The sequence below is a fragment of the Saccopteryx bilineata genome, chromosome 1 (genome assembly GCF_036850765.1).
Source record: "Saccopteryx bilineata isolate mSacBil1 chromosome 1, mSacBil1_pri_phased_curated, whole genome shotgun sequence".
NCBI classification, from domain to species: Eukaryota; Metazoa; Chordata; class Mammalia; order Chiroptera; family Emballonuridae; genus Saccopteryx; species Saccopteryx bilineata.
Genome location: NC_089490.1, coordinates 239,867,896 through 239,884,126, shown reverse-complemented (window position 1 = coordinate 239,884,126; position 16,231 = coordinate 239,867,896). Strand labels below are relative to the sequence as shown.

Genomic DNA, 16,231 nt, shown 5'->3' with positions numbered 1-16,231 from the left:
GTCATTACCTTGCTGCCATCGGTGCCAGAGGTCCGGATGCGAACAACTATACAGTTATCAACAACCCAGACCAGATTTGCGTGTGTGTTGCACTACCGGTTTTTCCACCAAAGGTCATGATCCCAGTGTGGCTCTGACCCTCCTGGGAAGGGTTAGCGTGTACTTGCTGCAGAGGGCTGGGGACAGTCACACCCAGGGAGACGTGTCCTTGGCGGTGTAAGTCACCCAAAAGAGGAGGAGGAGGGGAAAGAAAAGGGACTGTGTCAGGTCACCCAAGTTAGAGGAGAGATGATCAGGTTTGGCCTCCTAGGAGAGAAGAGAGGAGGCCAGTGTTGCTGGGAAATTCATGGTGATGACAGCATTTGGTCGGCAAGGGGCTTTCAAGTCATGCCTGGTGAAGAGCTGCCTATTGAAGTGGGCGAAGGGGCTGAGTTGTCACAGAGGCATTCCTAGTGTGAGTCAGCACCCCCTGGAATGTCAGCCTGGGGTTCCGGTATTCGTTCTTGTACTCGAGAGCCGCAGTACCTTCGGCAACAGAGACGAACAGTCTTCGCATTGAGTTTTTTGTGTGTGAATTAAGTGAAGTAACCTACTCAAACATGCCTCGCACAGTGGCTGACACACGGCACCTGCTGACACAAACCGGCGGACTCCTCTTCCCTTCTCATGCTGAAATAAAGATGTCAACCCTCATCTCCCCTTCAGATTCTGTGAACCCAACAAGGTCCGTTCTTGTCAATGGAAGTGTCCAGAAGCTTCTCACCTTCCGTAAACCAAGGACCCCAAATTTTCAGTGCTCTGGTGATTTGGTTTACATGAGAGTATGGGAACATTGCAGGGCCCCCGGTCAGGTACAATATAGCTCAAACCAGATGTGGAAGTGGATATGGGCAGATGTGCACAGATTCAAGGATGTTCAGGGAGCAAACCAACAGGGCGTGGCTATGGATTGGACAGACAAGGGAGGTGGGGCTCCCCTGGGGACATTGGTGTTTAGGGGCTGGATGATGGTGGAACCATTTCCCATGATGGGACCCTGCAATACAACCATAGTGGTTTCGTTCGGGGCAAGTTAAGTTTGGAGTCCTTGCTATCAACATTTTCAGTGATGCAAAGAATATCGCCAACATGTAAATTATATTGGGATGCAGTTTTACAAGAGCTAACACCGTGTTCAACATCCACTGTTCTCTAATAAGACGGCATTTTCTATGCACGTGTTCCTTTTATACCTTGTATAGCAACATTTCACATTTATGAACAAGCACATTTAAGATGATCTTTCAGAACGGAATCCATGACTAAAGAGAGGGCCACTCTCCTCGGGGTGTTAATTGCTTCTAAAATGTCGACAGACTTGTATCAGCCATCATTAATTCTTTGTATAATCCCATGTGGAAAATGCCGTTTCTATTAATGGAAAAGGAAACTCAAGCATTACGCTGATCATATCAATAATATGCATTGGTAATTACATCCTGTAGATGACTGTGCAAGCCATGTTTTATTACATCAATAAAACGTGCAAGCTCGTGAAGCCATGCGGGGCTTCATGGTGGCTGTCAGGGTTCCCGGTCTGTCTGTCAGAAGTCTGTCTGATTGCTCTCTGCTGGGGAGCCATTCCCCCCGTTAGACAATGAGGATTTATCTTTCAAGGTAAAATACTGCATATTGATGGACTACCTACCCATTATGAGGGTTATTAAAGCAACAGAAAATCAAACTCAGTGAGGATAAAAGGCAGGAGGGGAGAGACCCTCTTGTACCTATGGGTGGACTGAGTGGTCAGGTTGTCACGAGAGATGTAATGACAACAGCTTTCTCCCCATGTCCACAGCAGACACAAGGGGGATTTCAGGGAGGAAGAATGCACAGTTCCAGGCATTCCTGGGCTGACACGCAGACACACGGAGAAGTACCAGGACCTGTGTGTGGAGTGACTGGACTGATTGATACCTCTTTAGGTGTCTGCCAATCATGCCATTTGGGAGGAGGCGAGGCTGAGTTAGTTCCAGCAGCTTCTCAGATACTTGAAGGACAGGACCAGCCTCCAGGCCCAGGTTGGAAGCCCTCCAGATTGGGACAGCCCTGGGGTATGTTCAGAATGACATGGAGGCAACCGGGCTGCAAAAATGTTCATAGACACACAGGAGACATTTCTATAAACGCACAGACCACAGGCGCCAGGCTGGCCGGCCATCTAAACTCAGACGTCAACAGCAGTTGTGTGTGTGTGTGTGTGTGAAAAATCGTAATATTTCTATTGGAAACATCACCCAGAGTTCTCAGAGGGCCCTCCATGTAGATTAACTTAAAAAGGAAATTCAACCTTTCTCAGCCATAGGGAAGAGTTTAGGGAGTTTTATTTGTTGGTTTGTTTTTTCTTCTTTCTTTCAATAACTACCAATTTTGAACTAAAAATCATTTGATCCCCAAATTTTTCTTCGGAGTCTTGCATTTTAATCTCTCGCCCAGAATGCCCGCTTTTCTTCCGTTTGCCAGAAATTTTGTCATTGCACCCAAAATATACAGGTTGCTCTACTGAATGTGGTGTTAGGAAGGCTATGTGGCTGGGCTTCAGGTGGCCTGGGGTTGTCTAGCAGAGCTTCTGTACCTGCGTTTTGTTTTTTTTTTCAGGGAGGGGTCTGGGGCTTTCATTATATTCTCTGAAGGGCCAGGGCGCTCCCCTCCCCATGTGGGAGAAGCATTTTTGGGGCCCTCATGGGACTGAAGACCACATGGTTGGAGTTCTCCTTGCCTCTGCTGTGATGTTATTCCCTGGATAGCCAACAGGTGGCAGCCTAGACCCCTGCTTGCAGCTGCTCCATTTTCCTGACCCCAGAGAACTTTTCCTGGGTAAAATGTAAGGATTTAAGGATAGATTTGTGGATAGGTGTCCCATCAAACAGTCCTACAGGATCCCTGGAGGAGGATGGCAAAATGGAATGAGCAATTCTGGTCCAGAAGATTTCCCCAAATTGCAAGACAGCATTTGCTAAATGCACTTTTTTGTTGTTTGTTTTGTTAGGGAGTTGAGCACTATACCCCCAAAGCATAGAGCACGGTCACTGGCCGAATCCAAAACACTTCCCTCATATAAAATGGAACACACTTTATTTGAGTACATAGTGTCTTTGCTTAAAGCCCATAGAAACTGTGTTAAGACGAGGCTGAGTATGAGCAGAAACGTGCTTCTGTTTCCTTGAACCAAAACCCAAAGGTTTCTGTCGATTTTTCCACTCCATGGGGGGGGGGGGGTTTGAAAAGAACAGAAAAGGGGAAGCCTTCCCCCACCCGTAGGTTCCGAGAGGTTTTATTGTGACAATACAGTATCACTTTCATTTTCTGGGAAAGCGTGAGAAGCCTGGCTCTTTGCTGACACGCTCTTCCCCAGAGGCACGCTGGGGCCCTTTTTCTACCATAAGCATATCTACCAACGCCACTCATAAGCATCTTACCGGGCAGATTCTGGCGCTCCCGACGGCCAATTCCAATGAAATCGCTCAGGATGGACTCATCGGTTTGCTGGTTTGTAGATGTGATGCTCGTAATCCCTCGTGATGAAAAGCAGCCTGTGCTTCTATCGTAAACACGCGAGGCGTCGGACCTGAGAAGGCTATCCTTTTGGCGGGTGTAGATGAAATAGATTTTGCCTGTCGTTTCTGTGCCTCTGAGCAGTTCCTGTAGAGCTTGTTGTTTGTAGGTGACCAACAGCAAGTACGCAGTGTTTCAGGCTACTCTGTGTGAAAGGAGAGGACAGACGGACAGACCGGACCCGGTGGCATAGGACAAATGTCACCAGGCATATCGCAAGTTTGGTGGGTGGGATAGAACTTGAGAAATATTTGCCAGCCTCGTTTGGTTCATTTTTTTCCCTTTTTCCAGCCCAGTTTAAACTGGGAGCCCCCCCCCCCCCGCAAAATAGATTGTAATCTCCAGGGTCAATAAGGAACAAAGTGTTCACAGTCTAAGTCCAGCTTCTCTCTGATAATAAGTAACTTTGGAGAGGCCATTAGTTGATCAATTAATCAATTGATTAGTTCTGAGGAGCAGCTACTTTTTTTTTGTTGTTGTTGTTGTTGTTTTTTTTGCCTAGCCATCTGTTAAGTGTGGTGAGGAATAGAAGACAAATCTGATAGATAATTTCTTAGTGATGTTCAAGCTGCTTTTGTGCCCTTACTGTGTGACTGTGAGGAGAGGAAAGCACCATGCGGGGAGCCATGGATGGCCAGGGTGTCCAAGGGCCATTTGTTAATGCGTCTTTCTCAGATTCTGGGGGCATCGGAGGGAGAAGGGTTAAACTCAGAGTCTTCTCTTTGGCTGCTCCCTACTTCCTCCTTGCCCAGGTGCTCGACACACCTGAGCTCCTTTTTGCTGAATTGTGATCAGTCCAGACAGACCACAGTGTGAGTGGCCTTCAGGCTGCCAGTCTGGGTGTCTTGTTCTCAAGGGTGACGTCTGTGTGATTTTTATTTTATTTTATTTTTCTGTTAGCTCAGCCACCTGGGAAAGAAGGTACATAAAAGGCTTGACATTCGTGCAGGTTGGGTAGCACAGAGCCTGCTGGGGTGTCAGGCTCTCTTTTGGGGAACCACCGTGGGGCTCTGGTGGTACAACAGGTTTGGAAGGGTGGTCCTTTGTTCTGAGCGCTGAACTCACTTCCCAGAGCACTGTGGGGAGGCTCTGTTTGGGGACTATTTTTAAATGGTCCAGGTGTATGGGGTGGTGGAGAGGCTGACTCAACCAAGTGGACTCTACCACACGTTGAGTTATAGTTCCCCTGGGAGAAAAGGGCTATTTCTGGAACTTTCTCATTCAGTGTAGTTTCCGTGGTACTGACATGGTGTGTAGTCATCTAGAGACTTAAAAGCATTTTTTTTTCAACACCATGGCTTTATGAAATTCACCACCAGCAGTTAGGGTCAGCTTCCTTTTCATTCTCTCTAAAAAAAGTTGCTCCCACTGCTTCTTGACTTATCTGAGTCTTATTTGACCTGTAATCATTACATACACTGGATGTTTAAGTCATGGATTCCCAACGAGAAATCCCAGAAAATGAATGTCTCGCTGCCTGTGTATATGTCTCATTTGGAAAAAGGTTCCACGTGCAAATCTGCTCGGCGCTGGGTGCCACCAGGGTCACAGGTTTCTCAACCCCCAGCCTTCATGCAACTTGCAAACGTCAGAAGCCGAGACCATGCAGGGTGTCCCAGATGCACTGGCCACCTCTGTTCCCCAGGGAGGGTCTCACACGACAGGTGTGCTAAGCACCTTGCCTTGGGAAGCACACATTTATGGATTTATTCTTGTTTGAAAAGACTTGATCACAGAAAAAGTGAACCTATCAGGGCAAAGGTTTTGAAGGGGTTTATTTTGAAGGTTGAAACCCTTTTAATGATACCTCTTAACCATAAATCTTCATTTGCAAACCCCTTCCCAAACCAAACCAACAACAACAACAACAACAACAACAACAACAAAACACTCAGGCCAAAACGGCAACAGGCAGGTAGGTCTAAGGTAGTGAACGAACATCTCAGAAAAAAATGCATTTCACCACAGGCTTTAAATAGTGCGTTTGGGATCACACATCGCTGCAAGTCTACAGAAGCATTCGAAATAAATTGTCTTAAGCACAATTTAAATAAAGATCTCGTTAAGATTCATGTCTGGGAAAAGGGGTTTCTTTTCCAAAATAGGCCTGGCAAGTCCGGGCCTTTTCTGTATAATTTAAGAACTGGAGCTATCACAAAAAGAACTTATCTTCTTTTTTTTTTATTTTTTTTCCCCCTTGGAATTTAGAAGCAGGAAGGCAGACAGACTCCCGCATGTGGCTGACTGGGATCCACCGGCATGCCTACCAGGCGGCGATGCCCTGCCCAACTGGGGTGTTGCTCAGTTGCAACTAGAGCCATTCTAGAACCTCCTGAGACAGAGGCCATGGAGCCATCCACAGCACCTGGCCAACTCTGCTCCAATGGAGCCTTGGCTGCGGGAGGAGAAGAGAGAGACAGAGAGGAAAGTGAGGGGGAGGGGTGGAGAAGCAGCAGGTGGGCTCCTCTCCTGTGTGCCCTGGCTGGGAATCAAACCCAGGACTTCCACACGCCAGGCTGACGCTCTACTGCTGAGCCAACAGGCCAGGGCCGAGCTTATATTCTTGAATGAACACATTAGGTTATTGTCAAGTGGCCAGTTCCCGTGAGGCACTTACACAGTGAGAAATGGTACTTCTGGAAGCAAGGTTGAAAAGAACACTTTCACAGAAGAATGAGAGTGTGTGAGAGAAACCCGGGACATGTTAATTGGTGTGCCTCATCCTCTCAGATGTTGGGGGCATGGCTGGATCCACCTTCCAGCTGCAGCCTGTGCTCGGCTGGGTGTTGGGACGAAAGAGTCACTTGACCCAGCTGGATAAGTCTGGGGGACTGACTCCAGCCAGTCTCTGGTTTGGGGCTTATTAATTTGCGTCCATAATAAAATCATCGATAAAAAGGCACAAGCACGAAGTGTGTGGAAAATATGAGGATGTGGGCACCAGTGCACACGAAACTGAAGGTGTCATTTCCCCCTCCCTGGACGATGGGCAGAGTGACCTTGGACTCAAACTGCTGACCCTGCAAGAGGGTCTGCAGCCTGGGGGCTGGGTTTGTTGGGGACGGGTTTCTAGAGGAGACAGCGTGACCTTTCCAAGAGTCCTGCTCTTGGGATGGCAATTCTCTGATTGTGTGAATTAAAGTCCAGGTAAAACAGGCAATGCGGGCCAGACTATGTAGCTAGTGGACTTTTGGGTATGGACTTGATTTTTCACGACTAGGGGGCTGGATAAGCACGTGCTCAAGCTGTGCCTGCATTGGCAAGAGCTCACCCCCAGGGGAGCCGGCCTGCCCCACGGCTGGCTTGCAGGTGCTGAGACTGCAGGGTCTCTCTTGGGGGGTGGGGGGTTGGATGGAGCTGGGGCCTGGGGCCTAGGGCCCCTGGGGCGGGGCGGTTCATCTACTGTGAACTTATTTACCCTGCGGTGTTTTGCGTGGTTCCCTTGGCCTGGAAGACGCAGGCAGTAGTGCTGCTGCTGCCCTGGGCCGCCCACAGGGGACAGTGGGGTTCCAGCAACCAGCCGGAGATGTCACCCAGCGGCCAGGGATACCCTGTGCATGCGTTCGCAGAGCCCCCTGTGAGACCCCTGTGAGCCCCACGGGCGGGGACCAGTTGTGTGGCCCGCCTGTTATTTGCAATGTCATTTTGGGTGGTGAATCATTCCTCAAGAGAGTGTTTGGAGAAAAGGACAACCAATAGAGAGAAAGAAAATTCTCTCCCCTCATCTCACCATAGCCTTCTGCATTCTGTGGATTCCCACACATGTTAAAGAAAACCATGCAGTTTATAGAGGAACAGGGTTGAACCACCGAAAGGGATAAGGAAAATGGCACCAGCTCAGGAAAGGGGCGCATGATGGTCACTGCTGCCCCGTGCGTTCTGCCCTCTCTTCTACCAGGTGGTTCTAACCCCTCCACCACCTGGACTTCACTGCCAGGTGGGGTCTGGGTCTCCCTCCTAACCAGGGCGGGTGGGGGGTAGGGGAAGTGAAGGGAGGTGTGCCCCTGTCCTTGCTTCTGGGTTTCCCTGGAACCCGTTTTCTCACGGAAACTGCATTGGAAGATGTGTCCAGGTTCTAAAGCCCAGTTAATCTGCTGTGTTCCGCACATCACAGCCCATAAAGCCCCTTAATGCACGGCGTCTCACAACATAGCGCAGTCCAGTTGGCGTGATTTCCCAAGGCCGAGCCTTAGAGCTCCACGTCGTGGGAAAACCCATCGCACATTCCGAGGAATCAGTGAGGAACGCGAGGGTCAGCTGGGGACTCTCTGATATGAAATGGTGACACCCTGTGCCCGGGGAATGTTTACCTGGAGGACACCTGTTGTGGGACAAACCATAGGACATTGTTGGAGTTGGCCTGTGAGAAAACCCCATTCACTGGTGTCAATTATTTTATGTTCTCTACTGTTTAGAATTTAAAAGAGACACCAAATCTATTTTTCTTTCGTTACATTTGCAGCTAATTTTTTAATTTTTTTAAATCCTCAGGCCTGAGGAGAAAAGACACCTCACTGACATATAGCATTTGTCTTCGATGTCACTTCCCGATCATTGGCCTTTTGAGCTGGCCCTAGGATTGCTTTCCTGTCCTGGGATTTTAGAATCGGTGGCCACGATGGTGAGGAGGGGTCCCTCTTAGACACCTGTCTAGATGAAAACTACAGAGAGCTCAACCTCTGTATTTAAAGGAGCGAGTTCGTGGAAATACACAGGATGTTTTGCTTATTACATTCTCATGTCTCTGTGGTCATCAGCCCACCTGACGGTTATTCAATACTTGCTGGGTGCCCAGCACCACACTTGGGGAAGTTCTAACTAAGAACGCCTGTTAACATTGTCCAGCAAAAACCAATTGCTGCTGAGTGGTGTCAGGGAGAACGGCATTAACCCTCATCCGAGACTTCTTTTTTAGTCACCCAAACACGGAGTGCCCTACAGGTACCAGATACTGTGTTTGACATGGGGGACTCAGTCCTGGTGACAATGACTCGCTGTCATCATTGCATTGTAAAAATTGTCACTTGGGCAATAGGGCAATGGGACCAGTCAGATGGTGGATGACTCATGTTGGGATTGGAAGGAACTGAGATTCAAGATTGTGGGGAAAGCAGCTGTGTTAGGCTTGCTTGTTGGTTTACTGGCTGCAAGCACTTTGCCTGATTAGTGCGTGAGCACGTGGCAGCACCGCATGTGTATGGTCTGTGTAAGGCCACGGAGCTTGCCCTCAGGGGGATGACGGATGGCGGATGGCGGATGGCGGATGGCCTGCCCACCACTGTGAGGGGCCGTTTTGCTATTTGTTTGCCTGAGAAGCAGTTTCCCTGCCTGTGTGCTTGTCGCCATTGGGAGACTCTATTAAACAGGAATGGCCTTGCGCTTTCTGGCTCTGCAGTTTCTCTACCGTCTGCCCGAATCCAGTGTGGACCTGCCTGGCCTTGGCCACTGGCCTTACAGGTACATCGTCAAGGTCTCTGATTATGAACATGAACAATCAACGTCTCAGGTTTTCATTGGGCGACTTAAAACTATGTAAGTACTTGAATCCTGAGTCTTGATCTTGGCCGTTGCTTGAGTGTGCTTAGCTCATTGTTATAAAAAAATTAAAGGTACTAGATGCTAATGAATGCATTATCTTTCATGACTATGGAAAAGGGGGTGATGTCTTCACCAGACAGAGTTGGGACGTGGCGTGGTGTCCGGGTGGGGACGCACATGTCCTCGGTCCAAGGAGGCGGGGCTGCTCTGGGTTTCATCATGTCTCTGGTGGAGGTTTCGTGGCTCCATCATCAAAACCATTCTCTCCTTGACACCTAGTCCAGCCTCTGGGTCCTCTAATCAAGCAACAGTCACTGAGACCCTGGGGTGGAGGAATAAACCTTTGTCCCCATGGGCACCCACAAGGAACGTCATGCAGAAGGGAGCAGCTAGCTCCTTGTTTAGAGCCCAAGGGCGGGCCAGGGGGCCTCCATCTCCCCACCTCCCATCCAGGTGCCGTACCTCCTCCTTTCTCTGTCGCCCCCTAGTGGCCCTCCATAAAAAGTCCAGCCACCTTCTGGCTGTGGAGGCGTCTTGGAAGCCCTTTTTCAGAGTCCTCAGGTGCAGGGATGCTGAACATGGGGAAAGACAGGTCACCCAGGACTTTCAGAGTAAAGAAGACCTGGACCCAGTGTCCCGTTCTACTCCTGACTTGTGACTTAGAGCAAGTTAATGAACATCTTTGAGCCTACCCCACCCCCATCTATAATACATTGTCACTGTTTAAGGGATCAGGGACCCTGCAGATGTGTGGGGAGACAGGTTACCTGCTGGGGGTGCAGGGAAATAAAAAAAAACCACCAAAAACAATCAAAGATGAAAAAAAATACTGTAATATATCATTTCCAAATCAATGAGGACACAAAAATTCTACTTGGGTGTCACTTAAAATGCAAACAAGCAAGCACAAGATTGAAACATAAACAGCAGAAATAATCATAGGCAAGAGGGTTAAGAGCAGCAAGAAAAATATGAACACGAGACAGGACTGTCCTGATGTTCAAACACACTACATAGACAGTGAGTACGTGGGGCTTGTGCCCATGGGTTGGGGTGGGGTGGGGATGGGAGGACAGGATTGAGGAGGGAAATAAAAAAGGGAATTTAAAATATTTGCCAGGGCATGTGTATTGAGCAGTGAAAAGTAATCAGGCATCCCGAAATCGAGGAGTCTGATGAACTCCACTCTGCACCCATGGTTACAAAGTCAAGTAAGAGCGGACCCCTAGTGGGTAGCTTATGGGAAGAGCCAGTATAAAAGCTATGTCTAGCCTGATCAGGCGGTGGCACAGTGCATAGAGCATCGGACTGGGATGCGGAGGACCCAGGTTTGAGACCCTGAGGTCGCCAGCTTGAGTGTGGGCTCATATGGTTGGAGCATAGCTCACCAGCTTGGACCCAAGGTCGCTGGCTTGAGCAAGAGGTTACTCAGTCAGCTGAAGGCCCATGGTTAAGGCACATATGAGAAAGCAATCAATGAACAACTAAGGTGTTGCAACAAAAAACTGATGATTGATGCTTCTCATCTCTCTCCATTCCTGTCTGTCCCTATCTGTCCCTCTCTCTGACTCTCTCTGTCTCTGAAAAAAAAAAAAAAAAAAGTGGCCTGACCTGTGGTGGCTCAGTGGATAAAGCGTTGACCTGGAAATGCTGAGGTCGCCGGTTCGAAACCCTGGGCTTGCCCGGTCAAGGCACATATGGGAGTTGATGCTTCCAGCTCCTCCCCCCCTTCTTTCTCTCTGTCTCTCCCTCTCCTCTCTAAAATGAATAAATAAAAAAAATTAAAAAAAAAATAAATAAAAGCTACGTCTAGCAAAGTATGCCCTGGACTAACTAACAATAAAGCGTAACTCAAGGTTGACCATGATCAAATCCAAGGGTGACTGTGGTCAGCCAATCCCCAGAGATACAGTAACAAAAAAATCAGGAAGGGTGTGAGTAAGACCTTCTGAGTGTCTTTCTTGTTCCACATATGGGACTTCCCAGACCCACACTCCAGGGACTCAGTCGAGCTACCTGGCAGGACCTTGTGGGAAGGGACCCTTTAGCCATCGGTGACAGGCTCTTGCCAACCTTCGGGGCAATCACTCTGAGGAGAATATTAGCTATTCATGAATTCCCTTAAAGAGTGGCTTTGAACTTGGATAATTAATATGTGCTGATGGTCTGAGAGAATGCCATGTAACTTTTCCGGCTCTGAGACATTTATTATTATTTTTTCCTGGGACGACTCTGACTTTGTTCTTTCTTCCTTCTTTTCCCAGGCAAGTACACTTTTACAGCTGGCTGCGCTGACCCGAGACCCGGACCCTGCCCCCGTGGGTAAGTCAGTTCATTTCAGTGGACAGTCTGTAGGAATCAATGTAAGCTGGGAGCAAACACTTGCTTGTGACCACGGTGGCTGATATGTCTCACTGCTGATGGCACAGGTGACTTCCCCTCTTTGTCAGCAGTGTCTGAGTGGGCTATACCCCCTCCAGACAGTGACATTCAAGCAGTGTGCTGCAAGAATTTTTAAAATGTTCACTATCTGACTATTGAGTCAGGGGCACTGACCTCTTTTCCCTTAGATGGTCAAAGGAAAAAAAAGTGACAAGACCATCTGGTGTAAATGATGCAAAGTTATACTGTTATCTTTGTCAAGTCAGCAATATATATCTAAATAATTTGGCATGCCACAGAACTTGAGTCACTAGTTTAATGTGTGCCACGAGATGAAAGAGGTTGAACATCGCTGTCTCCAGGGACAAGTCAGTGCAAACAAGCTGGGTCTTGCAGAGTCTGGTCTGGGAACCAGGAAAAGTCACGCATGACCACAGAGCGGTTGGTCCCGAGATAGGAACCTCCCTGCCTGGTGCCGACCACTGTGGTGTGGACTCTCTGGCTGATGAAGGACCTTATTACCACAGTGGCCAGCACTCCACTGAAACGCATCCTCTACGGTGGCTCTCATTATCGTTAATGAGCCGTCCGTATTTCCATTGAGGGACTTTTTAAGGGCTTATCACCTGGCAATAACAATAATTTGTTTTAGCCTCCAACTGCGGGGACAGGCAAACAGCCTGATCACGGCTTTTGCTCTTATTAACGTTTGCCTGGGCAGGGGCCATGGAGTCTGCCTGTTGGGCATACAACAGAAACGTTTAGACACTTGAAATCTTTCCCTTGTCCTTCTTTTTTTGACGGTCAAATTGGGCAATAGCTTGCTGTGTGGCAGGACTGGGGCGGGTGGGAGATGAAGTGTGGTCAGGGGACTGTCACATCCCTGGGACTTAGAGGCCATGGGAAGACTTTGAGTGCAGTGCTGAGTGTCCTGATCTACCCTGTCACTATGGGCCAGTGTGAAGAATTTGGTGTCCGAAGCCGGTCTGGACGCCATCTGTTATTATGAGATTATTGTAGGAATGCTGGTAAGAGGAGGCTGGTATTTGGGGCAGAGTTCTAGCCAAGGGGGCTGTAGTGACAAGGGAAGGGTGCCCTGATGCTGAAATTATAACTCTAAAATCCTGTTCCTTTGCAAAGTTATGCTACCAGCCAAGGGCTTGGTACGGCACATGTGTCATTAAGTGTCCCAACCTTGAAAACAATCCACTTCGCTATCTCTAGTTGATTAGTAAAGGAACTCTTACACTGGAGGGTTAATTTAGTTGGTGGCTCAAACCTTGGTTACCAAAGGCCCCCTCTGTGAAAGCATTAGTTGTTCGAGGACGTCAAACGGCACGATTTTTGACATCTCCTGTCCCTGTCCCTCCATGACACCAATGTAGTGACTTGTGTCCGCAGCGGTGGGGAAGGAAGCTGGCTGGGGGAAGCGGTGTGTCCATCCTAACTCATTGTCTTTGTAAGTAAACTCTCTTCTTATTGAAGCAGAAATTCTCAGACTCCTCCTTGTACGGGGCTGGGGACTCTCCGTCATGGGAATTCAGCCTGCATTGCTAGAACGGTGTGGCTGTATGTCTGTGTTCATGAGACCCAGAAACTCTGATCTTTAAATATTGGTGGCTGTGGATGTGCTGACATCAACATCCTTAGTAACATCCAGTTGATGGAGATGTTTGTATGGCTGTGTGTGACTCGTTTAATCTTTTTTTTTTTTTTTTTTTTTTGAGGCATAAAGTCAGTGTCTCAGATTCATGAGTGTGCTTAGTGTGGGGAGCAAATGTATGCAAACATTAGGTATGTCTTTGTGACGTCCAGAGCCCATCGGTTGGTACCTAGCGCCCTGATAAAAGGCAGCAGCCATCAGTCAAATAAAAGCATCTCCATGAATGGCAGGCAATTCCGCATGGGGATGAGCCACCACGCCCCTTTCCCGAAGGGCCATCGTGGAGACATATCCATTGAATTACTCAGTTTTCCTTCCGTGTGGGGCCAATTGCCAGGTAACTGACGGGGCACGGAGACAGATCCACATTCCATCTATTGACAAAGATCCCTCGCAGACAAAAAAGATGTTAATGTTGCTTCAGTGTCGTTGGGACATGGACTGTTCTTCCACATTCTCCGCCGCCACGTTTGTTCCCTGTAGCTTTTACTCGGGCCGGGTTCACGCCTGCCATCTTCACTTGGCTTTGATCTCAACCGTTGTTTCGTCCTGTCTCTTTCCTCTCTTCCCTTCTTCTGGGGAAATGGGATAGTTTTCTGTGTGGCATTTAGTCTCCCCTGTTGACTTTTACCTATGCTTCAGTCTGTGTGTGTGTGTGTGTTTTCGTGGTTGCTGTAGACGTTTTGACTGATCACAGTCTACCTTTTCGAATAGTGTGTGACTTCCTCACCGCCCGCTTTCTTTCATTTCTGGTATGATCATGAGGGAGAGAGATCGATGTGACTCCTGTTATGTTGATGTGAAGATTAGCTGTGTTCGGATTTGCATTTTGGAATCAATGCAGACGGGGAGGCCTCCCCTGCCTAATCACAGGATTGATTGTGCAACTCCCCTGCCCCCCCACCTGCCTGCTCACTCGCTGGCTCATTCAGCTGGAGGGCGGTGAGGGCTTTTTGGAGCCCCCTCCCCCCGCCTGTTTCTTCAGAGATGCCCTCATGTTTCTCTTTTGGAAATAAACTCCTGTGAAAGGCCACATGTAGCAGAAATCTTTCTCTCCAGGGGAGTTGCAGCCGGCCTGCCAGACGGGGTAATGGCCTTGTCTTTGCACCACAGGTGGTAGGTGGGCCCCGTGTTCTGGAGGTCTGAGTTGGCTATCACTCAGAGTCTGTGATGTCATTGGACTTGAGAGGCTCAGTTCAGGTGTGGCTGCTGTTTGCCCGAGACCAAAAAACCCCTCAGCAGAGATCCGTCTACAACAGATGAAGTCCTTCTTGCCTTCCTGTCTGACGGGGCTGTCACATCCCATTAGCACCTGTGTGTTGGTTACACCTGTTAGTGTCTTATGGGGCTGGGAGGCAGGGGTCAGATCCTGGTACAGGGACAGGTACATGCTGGCCATTTAGTACCTATTAGTAATCAAATCTTGACCTTAACGAATCCATTACTTCAACTATATTGGAGGAGATGCTATCCATACAGATAGCTTTCTTGGCTACTCCAGGAACAATGAAAAAAAAATTAGGGGGAGGGTTCTTTATAAATCTCATGGTGAAATATAGCCCTTGTTTATAAAATGATTGGTTTCAGTGTCAAATGTGGAATCCTGCCAAAGTCCACCTGTTCTTGTTACCCCTGAATAGTGCATTGAATTTTCAAAAGTGGAATTTTGGGGGAGGTGGCCGTGCCATCTCTTAGAGTGGGTTTTGCCTGAGTGGTTGTTTTAGCAAAATAAATGGGTAGAAAGCGCAGTAATCATAGCAAGGAGCGGAAAGGAAGGTGTTTCTTCATTACGCAGAATTGCTTTCCAAAGTCACGCTCGACCTGTTCAGCGTACACATCCATGCTCAGAAACCCCTGGCTGGTAACCACTTTGCTTTTAGTCTCTGCCTGGCGTCTCTGCTTCCCAGGTTCTTAGCAGGAAATGCGACCTCAGATGCGCTGACATTCATCCCTTTCCCAAGCTCTGCAGAGAGAAGCTACATTTATGGAGCACTGTCCCCACCCCAGCCCCCGCCGGACTTGCAGGCCATCCATTTTTCAGATAAGTCATCACTGACCTATTGTCTTGACACCCGAGGGCACATGGAGTTATTGCATGTCCCCTGTCCCCGGTATTCTCATTTCTGTTGTTATCACCTGTGAGGATACCACTGTGACATTGAGCCATGTAAGGCCACATCCAGGTGTTCACTCAGAAGAAGAAAAATCATAAAAATAATGCTGGTGGTGGTGGGAGATGGAGCCAAAGTCAGCAGCGTTGAACTTGAGGACTTATGTTTCACACTGTGCCTTGACTTCATGGGACCCCAGAGCGCTCGCGTGGTGGGGACCCAGGGTTAGGGTTAGGTGGGTTGGGGCACGTCAGCCCTGTAATGCTAGGAGGGAGGGAGGGACATGCCCCACAGGGGCTGGCGCATTTCCCATGACACTCAGAGCTGGTCATCATAGCTGGCAGCCCTACAGGTGGCATAGACGTCTGCGTTGAATATTTATGTTGACAATATCGTTAAAGAAACTGAGCATTCTTCAGCACAGACCCGTGAGAATGGAACCAACTCTGTGAGGAAGCCCGTCCGTGGGGGGCCACCCCACAAGCTGATTTGTGGGGGACGCTGCTCTAGCCCTCAGGGACCTGGCACGGATGAGGTGCCTTATTTATTCCCACACCTCTTGGTCATGGTGGCTGGGGTTCGTCTGACACTCTGGGACCCCTCCCGGCCGTCCAGGTTGAATCAGATGTTGTTGTCTTCGCACCATGAGGAATTTTGGGGGGCTGACTCTATGACATGAACAGGAGACAACAGTGGAATAAACTAAGCCATTCATGTCGCATTTTGTGGGAGGAATTAAATGCCCCTCTTTGTTGCTGCTGGGGACAGACTTGGTATGCAGGGTGGTTGTTGTGCACAGGCCTGAGATGGATCAGGCCCCCAGAGGAATCTCAAAATTCTGGCTGTCAGAGTCCTTTCCCTGTTTAAATGGAAGAGGGAGCCGGGACATTTTTATACTCGCTGGCCTTATGTTGGCATATGTGATAGGCAGACGGACTCCTCC

General features: G+C 48.8%; 1 long non-coding RNA gene across 1 annotated transcript in view; it reads left to right on the top strand.

The window, feature by feature from the left end:
- The first annotated feature begins 3,390 nt into the window (after positions 1–3,390).
- Positions 3,391–16,231, top strand: part of LOC136310306 (uncharacterized) — a 102,134-nt gene continuing 89,293 nt past the window's right edge. Inside the window, exons 1-2 of the long non-coding RNA XR_010726543.1 lie at positions 3,391–3,528; positions 11,397–11,454. This is a non-coding gene — a long non-coding RNA (uncharacterized lncRNA). The remainder of the gene's footprint in view (positions 3,529–11,396; positions 11,455–16,231) is intronic.